A 9,567-nucleotide genomic window follows, 5' to 3' on the forward strand; every position below is an offset into this window, starting at 1 on the left:
GCTCCATGTCACAGCAATATCAAACCCGCTTCAGCACAATGACAAAGTGAAAAAGCACTCTCAGTGTCAGACACACAGACACAAAGTTTTAGCAGTGCACAATGAACGAATCATTAACACACTGTCACTCCCTTCTTTACAATCACTATGTTAGCTAATTAACCTAATGCAGATTATTCTTGTTCATGACACAAGATTTCAACAAAAATTGTTTCCTAACTCACCTACGTTGTGTCCAAAAAACACGCAGAATATCCCAAAACTAGTGCTACTTCCAAACACTCAACAATAATGTCACACAAAATCATCAGACCCAGAGCTTCTAGGAAAGAGAGTCGAAAGACTACCACTAACAATGCATCTCCCAATGTGATCTCCATCACTCACGCCATTAGTCCAAGCAGGCACAAAGTATTCACGTCTGATCCTGTGTTGCATGAAACTCCAGATAGTGTTCTTGTTCTGGAAAAAACAAAATTGTATTCAAGAACAGAAAGAAAGCACTGTCACCCACTCTCTATCTGCCGTCTCAAACATTTTCACGGTATCCTCAATCATGCTTACGGTACCGCAATTTGCAAAAAAAGTAACTCATAGAAACACAACATTCACAAATACTAATTCAGGAATCTAGGGTAGTGTCAGTTTCTCCCTCTCATGTTACGTGTAGGAAGAGTGCGGGGTAGGGAGGAAGTGTTCGTTTTGGCATTAGTTTTTGTGCTACTGTTTCTGTTAGTGTTAGGATTGTAATAGTATTCCCTCGGTTTGGTTTCAGTTTTTGCATTAACGTCGGGATAGTGATAGGGTTAGGGGTTAGGGTTAGAGTTAGAGTTGGCTTTGGGTTAGGGTTAGGGTTAGCAGCAAAGAAGTTTCACTTTGTCTTACTCGTCACAGAACAAAGATGAGATACCGTGGCAGCACTCTCACACTTTGAGAATGCACTCACTTAGAATGAGAAAGTCAGCACAGTGAATAAGGACTTTAGCTGAGTCCAAATCTGACGCTCCATGTCACAGCAATATCAAACTCGTTTCAGCACAATGACAAAGTGAAAAAGCACTCTCAGTGTCAGAGCAGACACACACAACGTTTTAGCAGTGCTACAGTGCTACACACTGGTTCACTCCCTTCACAATCACTATGTTAGCCAACTAACGTAATGCCAGATTATTCTCGTTCAATGTCACATTTCATCTACATTGATTCCTAACTCACCTACGTTGTTTCCAAAAACACGCAGAATATCCCAAAACTAAGGGCTACTTCCAAACACTCAACAATAATGTCACACAGAATCTATCAGCCTCAGAGCTTTGTGGCACAGAGAGTCGAAAGACTACCACTAACAATGCACTCACAATGTGATTTCCATCACTCACGCTAATAGTCTCATGATTGCACAGTGTATTCACGTTCGGATCCTGTATTTAATGAAATCATATAGTGTTCTTGTTCTGGAAATGTTGTAATTGTACTCAAGAACAGAAAGAAAGCACTGTCACCTACTCTCTATCTGCCTTCTCAAACATTTTCACGGTATCCCCAATCATGCTTACAGTACACTCGCATTTGCCATAGAAGTAACTTATAGAAACACAACATGCACAAATACTAACTCAGGACTTTAGGTTAGTGTCGGTTTCTCCCTCTGATGTTACCTGTAGGAAGAGTGTGGGTGAGGAGGGAAGTGTTCGTTTTAGCGTTAGTTTTTGTGCTAGTGTTTCTGTTAGTGTTAGGATTGTAATAGTATTCCCACTCGGTTTCGGTTTCAGTTTTGCATTAACGTCAGGATAGTGATAGGGTTAGGGTTGGGGTAGGGTTAGCAGCAAAGTAGTTTTACTTTCTCTTACTCTGTCACAGAACAATGCTGAGATACCGTGGCAGCACTCTCACACTTTGAGAATGCACTCACTTAGAATGGAGAGAAGTCAAGCACATTGAATAAGGACTTTAGCTGAGTCCAAATCTGACGCCTCCATGTCACAGCAATATCAAACTCGTTTCAGCACAATGACAAAGTGAAAAAGCACTCTCAGTGTCAGAGCAGACACACACAAAGTTTTAGCAGTGCTACAGTGTACGAACCACTAACACACTGGTTCACTCCCTTCACAATCACTATGTTAGCCAACTAACGTAATGCCAGATTATTCTCGTTCAATGTCACATTTCATCTACATTGTTTCCTAACTCACCTACGTTGTGTCCAAAAACACGCAGAATATCCCAAAACTAAAGTGCTACTTCCAAACACTCCAACAAAATGTCACATAGAATCTATCAGCCTCAGAGCTTTGTGGCACAGAGAGTCGAAAGACTACCACTAACAATGCACTCGCAATGTGATTTCCATCACTCACGCTAATAGTCTCATGGTGGCACAGTGTATTCACGTTCTGATCCGTGTGTTGCATGAAATCACATAGTGTTCTTGTTCTGGAAATGTTGTAATTGTATTCAAGAACAGAAAGAAAGCACTGTCACCCACTCTCTATCTGCCGTCTTCAAACATTTTCACGGTATCCTCAATCATGCTTACGGTACACTTGCATTTGCCAAAAAAGTAACTCGTAGAAACACAACATTCACAAATACTAATTCAGGAATCTAGGGTAGTGTCAGTTTCTCCCTCTCATGTTACGTGTAGGAAGAGTGCGGGTGAGGAGGAAGTGTTCGTTTGGCATTAGTTTTTGTGCTACTGTTTCTGTTAGTGTTAGGATTGTAATAGTATTCCCACTAGGTTTCGGTTTCAGTTTTGCATTAACGTCGGGATAGTGATAGGGTTAGGGTTAGGGTTAGAGTTAGAGTTGCCTTAGGGTTAGGGTTAGGGTTAGCAGCAAAGTAGTTTTACTTTGTCTTACTCTGTCACAGAACAAAGATGAGATACCGTGGCAGCACTCTCACACTTTGAGAATGCACTCACTTAGAATGGAGAGAAGTCAAGCACATTGAATAAGGACTTTAGCTGAGTCCAAATCTGACGCCTCCATGTCACAGCAATATCAAACTCAGTTTCAGCACAATGACAAAGTGAAAAAGCACTCTCAGTGTCAGAGCAGGCACACACAAAGTTTTAGCAGTGCTACAGTGTACGAACCACTAACACACTGGTTCACTCCCTTCACAATCACTATGTTAGCCAACTAACGTAATGCCAGATTATTCTCGTTCAATGTCACATTTCATCTACATTGATTCCTAACTCACCTACGTTGTTTCCAAAAACACACAGAATATCCCAAAACTAAAGCGCTACTTCCAAACACTCAACAATAATGTCACACAGAATCTATCAGCCTCAGAGCTTTGTGGCACAGAGAGTTGAAAGACTACCACTAACAATGCACTCGCAATGTGATTTCCATCACTCACTCTAATAGTCTCATGGTGGCACAGTGTATTCACGTTCTGATCCTGTATTGCATGAAATCATATAGTGTTCTTGTTCTGGAAATGTTGTAATTGTACTCAAGAACAGAAAGAAAGCACTGTCACCTACTCTCTATCTGCCTTCTCAAATATTTTCACGGTATCCTCAATCATGCTTACAGTACACTCGCATTTGCCATAGAAGTAACTTATAGAAACACAACATTCACAAATACTAACTCAGGACTTTAGGTTAGTGTCGGTTTCTCCCCTCTGATGTTACGTGTAGGAAGAGTGCGGGGTGAGGAGGAAGTGTTCGTTTTAGCGTTAGTTTTTGTGCTAGTGTTTCTGTTAGTGTTAGGATTGTAATAGTATTCCCACTCGGTTTCGGTTTCAGTTTTGCATTAACGTCAGGATAGTGATAGGGTTAGGGTTGGGTTAGGGTTAGCAGCAAAGTAGTTTTACTTTCTCTTACTCTGTCACAGAACAATGCTGAGATACCGTGGCAGCACTCTCACACTTTGAGAATGCACTCACTTAGAATGGAGAGAAGTCAAGCACATTGAATAAGGACTTTAGCTGAGTCCAAATCTGACGCTCCATGTCACAGCAATATCAAACTCGTTTCAGCACAATGACAAAGTGAAAAAGCACTCTCAGTGTCAGAGCAGACACACACAAAGTTTTAGCAGTGCTACAGTGTACGAACCACTAACACACTTGTTCACTCCCTTCACAATCACTATGTTAGCCAACTAACGTAATGCCAGATTATTCTCGTTCAATGTCACATTTCATCTACATTGTTTCCTAACTCACCTACGTTGTGTCCAAAACACGCGCAGAATATCCCAAAACTAAAGTGCTACTTCCAAACACTCAACAATAATGTCACATAGAATCTATCAGCCTCAGAGCTTTGTGGCACAGAGAGTCGAAAGACTACCACTAACAATGCACTCGCAATGTGATTTCCATCACTCACGCTAATAGTCTCATGGTGGCACAGTGTATTCACGTCCTGATCCTGTGTTGCATGAAATCACATAGTGTTCTTGTTCTGGAAATGTTGTAATTGTATTCAAGAACAGAAAGAAAGCACTGTCACCCACTCTCTATCTGCCGTCTCAAACATTTTCACGGGTATCCTCAATCATGCTTACGGTACACTTGCATTTGCCAAAGAAGTAACTCATGAAACACAACATTCACAAATACTAATTCAGGAATCTAGGGTAGTGTCAGTTTCTCCCTCTCATGTTACGTGTAGGAAGAGTGCGGGGTAGGAGGGGAAGTGTTCGCTTTGGCATTAGTTTTTGTGCTACTGTTTCTGTTAGTGTTAGGATTGTAATAGTATTCCCACTGGTTTCGGTTTCAGTTTTGCATTAACGTCGGGATAGTGATAGGGTTAGGGTTAGGTTAGAGTTAGAGTTGCCTTAGGGTTAGGGTTAGGGTTAGCAGCAAAGTAGTTTTACTTTGTCTTACTCTGTCACAGAACAAAGATTAGATACAGTGGCAGCACTCTCACACTTTGAGAATGCACTCACTTAGAATGGAGAGAAGTCAAGCACATTGAATAAGGACTTTAGCTGAGTCCAAATCTGACGCTCCATGTCACCAGCAATATCAAACTCGTTTCAGCACAATGACAAAGTGAAAAAGCACTCTCAGTGTCAGAGCAGACACACACAACGTTTTAGCAGTGCGTGCTAGAGTGCTACACACTGGTTCACTCCCTTCACAATCACTATGTTAGCCAACTAACGTAATGCCAGATTATTCTCGTTCAATGTCACATTTCATCTACATTGATTCCTAACTCACCTACGTTGTTTCCAAAAACACGCAGAATATCCCAAAACTAAAGCGCTACTTCCAAACACTCAACAATAATGTCACACAGAATCTATCAGCCTCAGAGCTTTGTGGCACAGAGAGTCGAAAGACTACCACTAACAATGCACTCACAATGTGATTTCCATCACTCACGCTAATAGTCTCATGATTGCACAGTGTATTCACGTTCGGATCCTGTATTTAATGAAATCATATAGTGTTCTTGTTCTGGAAATGTTGTAATTGTACTCAAGAACAGAAAAGAAAGCACTGTCACCTACTCTCTATCTGCCTTCTCAAACATTTTCACGGTATCCTCAATCATGCTTACAGTACACTCGCATTTGCCATAGAAGTAACTTATAGAAACACAACATGCACAAATACTAACTCAGGACTTTAGGTTAGTGTCGGTTTCTCCCCTCTGATGTTACGTGTAGGAAGAGTGCGGGGGTGAGGGAGGAAGTGTTCGTTTTAGCGTTAGTTTTTGTGCTAGTGTTTCTGTTAGTGTTAGGATTGTAATAGTATTCCCACTCGGTTTCGGTTTCAGTTTTGCATTAACGTCAGGATAGTGATAGGGTTAGGGTTGGGGTAGGGTTAGCAGCAAAGTAGTTTTACTTTCTCTTACTCTGTCACAGAACAATGCTGAGATACCGTGGCAGCACTCTCACACTTTGAGAATGCACTCACTTAGAATGGAGAGAAGTCAAGCACATTGAATAAGGACTTTAGCTGAGTCCAAATCTGACGCCTCCATGTCACAGCAATATCAAACTCGTTTCAGCACAATGACAAAGTGAAAAAGCACTCTCAGTGTCAGAGCAGACACACACAAAGTTTTAGCAGTGCTACAGTGTACCGAACCACTAACACACTGGTTCACTCCCTTCACAATCACTATGTTAGCCAACTAACGTAATGCCAGATTATTCTCGTTCAATGTCACATTTCATCTACATTGTTTCCTAACTCACCTACGTTGTGTCCAAAAACACGCAGAATATCCCAAAACTAAAGTGCTACTTCCAAACACTCAACAAAAATGTCACATAGAATCTATCAGCCTCAGAGCTTTGTGGCACAGAGAGTCGAAAGACTACCACTAACAATGCACTCGCAATGTGATTTCCATCACTCACGCTAATAGTCTCATGGTGGCACAGTGTATTCACGTTCTGATCCTGTGTTGCATGAAATCACATAGTGTTCTTGTTCTGGAAATGTTGTAATTGTATTCAAGAACAGAAAGAAAGCACTGTCACCCACTCTCTATCTGCCGTCTCAAACATTTTCACGGTATCCTCAATCATGCTTACGGTACACTTGCATTTGCCAAAAAAGTAACTCGTAGAAACACAACATTCACAAATACTAATTCAGGAATCTAGGGTAGTGTCAGTTTCTCCCTCTCATGTTACGTGTAGGAAGAGTGCGGGGTAGGAGGAAGTGTTCGTTTTGGCATTAGTTTTTTGTGCTACTGTTTCTGTTAGTGTTAGGATTGTAATAGTATTCCCACTCGGTTTCGGTTTCAGTTTTGCATTAACGTCGGGATAGTGATAGGGTTAGGGTTAGGGTTAGAGTTAGAGTTTTTGCCTTAGGTTAGGGTTAGGGTTAGCAGCAAAGTAGTTTTACTTTGTCTTACTCTGTCACAGAACAAAGATGAGATACCGTGGCCGCACTCTCACACTTTGAGAATGCACTCACTTAGAATGGAGAGAAGTCAAGCACATTGAATAAGGACTTTAGATGAGTCCAAATCTGACGCTCCATGTCACAGCAATATCAAACTCTGTTTCAGCACAATGACAAAGTGAAAAAGCACTCTCAGTGTCAGAGCAGGCACACACAAAGTTTTAGCAGTGCTACAGTGTACGAACCACTAACACACTGGTTCACTCCCTTCACAATCACTATGTTAGCCAACTAACGTAATGCCAGATTATTCTCGTTCAATGTCACATTTCATCTACATTGATTCCTAACTCACCTACGTTGTTTCCAAAAACACGCAGAATATCCCAAAACTAAAGCGCTACTTCCAAACACTCAACAATAATGTCACACAGAATCTATCAGCCTCAGAGCTTTGTGGCACAGAGAGTCGAAAGACTACCACTAACAATGCACTCACAATGTGATTTCCATCACTCACGCTAATAGTCTCATGGGATTGCACAGTGTATTCACGTTCTGATCCTGTATTGCATGAAATCATATAGTGTTCTTGTTCTGGAAATGTTGTAATTGTACTCAAGAACAGAAAGAAAGCACTGTCACCTACTCTCTATCTGCCTTCTCAAACATTTTCACGGTATCCTCAATCATGCTTACAGTACACTCGCATTTGCCATAGAAGTAACTTTATAGAAACACAACATTCACAAATACTAACTCAGGACTTTAGGTTAGTGCCGGTTTCTCCCTCTGATGTTACGTGTAGGAAGAGTGCGGGGTGAGGAGGAAGTGTTCGTTTTAGCGTTAATTTTTGTGCTAGTGTTTCTGTTAGTGTTAGGATTGTAATAGTATTCCCACTCGGTTTCGGGTTTCAGTTTTGCATTAACGTCGGGATAGTGATAGGGTTAGGGTTGGGTTAGAGTTAGAGTTGCCTTAGGGTTAGGGTTAGGGTTAGCAGCAAAAGTAGTTTTACTTTGTCTTACTCTGTCACAGAACAAAGATTAGATACCGTGGCAGCACTCTCACACTTTGAGAATGCACTCACTTAGAATGGAGAGAAGTCAAGCACATTGAATAAGGACTTTAGCTGAGTCCAAATCTGACGCTCCATGTCACAGCAATATCAAACTCGTTTCAGCACAATGACAAAGTGAAAAAGCACTCTCAGTGTCAGAGCAGAACACACAAAGTTTTAGCAGTGCTACAGTGCTACACACACACTGGTTCACTCCCTTCACAATCACTATGTTAGCCAACTAACGTAATGCCAGATTATTCTCGTTCAATGTCACATTTCATCTACATTGATTCCTAACTCACCTACGTTGTTTCCAAAAACACCAGAATATCCCAAAACTAAAGCGCTACTTCCAAACACTCAACAATAATGTCACACAGAATCTATCAGCCTCAGAGCTTTGTGGCACAGAGAGTCGAAAGACTACCACTAACAATGCACTCACAATGTGATTTCCATCACTCACGCTAATAGTCTCATGATTGCACAGTGTATTCACGTTCGGATCCTGTATTTAATGAAATCATATAGTGTTCTTGTTCTGGAAATGTTGTAATTGTACTCAAGAACAGAAAGAAAGCACTGTCACCTACTCTCTATCTGCCTTCTCAAACATTTTCACGGTATCCTCAATCATGCTTACAGTACACTCGCATTTGCCATAAAAGTAACTTATAGAAACACAACATGCACAAATACTAACTCAGGACTTTAGGTTAGTGTCGGTTTCTCCCTCTGATGTTACGTGTAGGAAGAGTGCGGGGTGAGGAGGAAGTGTTCGTTTTAGCGTTAGTTTTTGTGCTAGTGTTTCTGTTAGTGTTAGGATTGTAATAGTATTCCCACTCGGTTTCGGTTTCAGTTTTGCATTAACGTCAGGATAGTGATAGGGTTGGGGGGTAAGGGTTGGGGTAGGGTTAGCAGCAAAGTAGTTTTACTTTCTCTTACTCTGTCACAGAACAATGCTGAGATACCGTGGCAGCACTCTCACACTTTGAGAATGCACTCACTTAGAATGGAGAGAAGTCAAGCACATTGAATAAGGACTTTAGCTGAGTCCAAATCTGACGCTCCATGTCACAGCAATATCAAACTCTGTTTCAGCACAATGACAAAGTGAAAAAGCACTCTCAGTGTCAGAGCAGACACACACAAAGTTTTAGCAGTGCTACAGTGTACGAACCACTAACACACTGGTTCACTCCCTTCACAATCACTATGTTAGCCAACTAACGTAATGCCAGATTATTCTCGTTCAATGTCACATTTCATCTACATTGTTTCCTAACTCACCTACGTTGTGTCCAAAAACACGCAGAATATCCCAAAACTAAAGTGCTACTTCCAAACACTCAACAAAAATGTCACATAGAATCTATCAGCCTCAGAGCTTTGTGGCACAGAGAGTCGAAAAGACTACCACTAACAATGCACTCGCAATGTGATTTCCATCACTCACGCTAATAGTCTCATGGTGGCACAGTGTATTCACGTTCTGATCCTGTGTTGCATGAAATCACATAGTGTTCTTGTTCTGGAAATGTTGTAATTGTATTCAAGAACAGAAAGAAAGCACTGTCACCCACTCTCTATCTGCCGTCTCAAACATTTTCACGGTATCCTCAATCATGCTTACGGTACACTTGCATTTGCCAAAAAGTAACTCCTAGAAA

This window comes from Phodopus roborovskii, unplaced genomic scaffold, assembly GCF_943737965.1.
Source record: "Phodopus roborovskii unplaced genomic scaffold, PHOROB, whole genome shotgun sequence".
NCBI classification, from domain to species: Eukaryota; Metazoa; Chordata; class Mammalia; order Rodentia; family Cricetidae; genus Phodopus; species Phodopus roborovskii.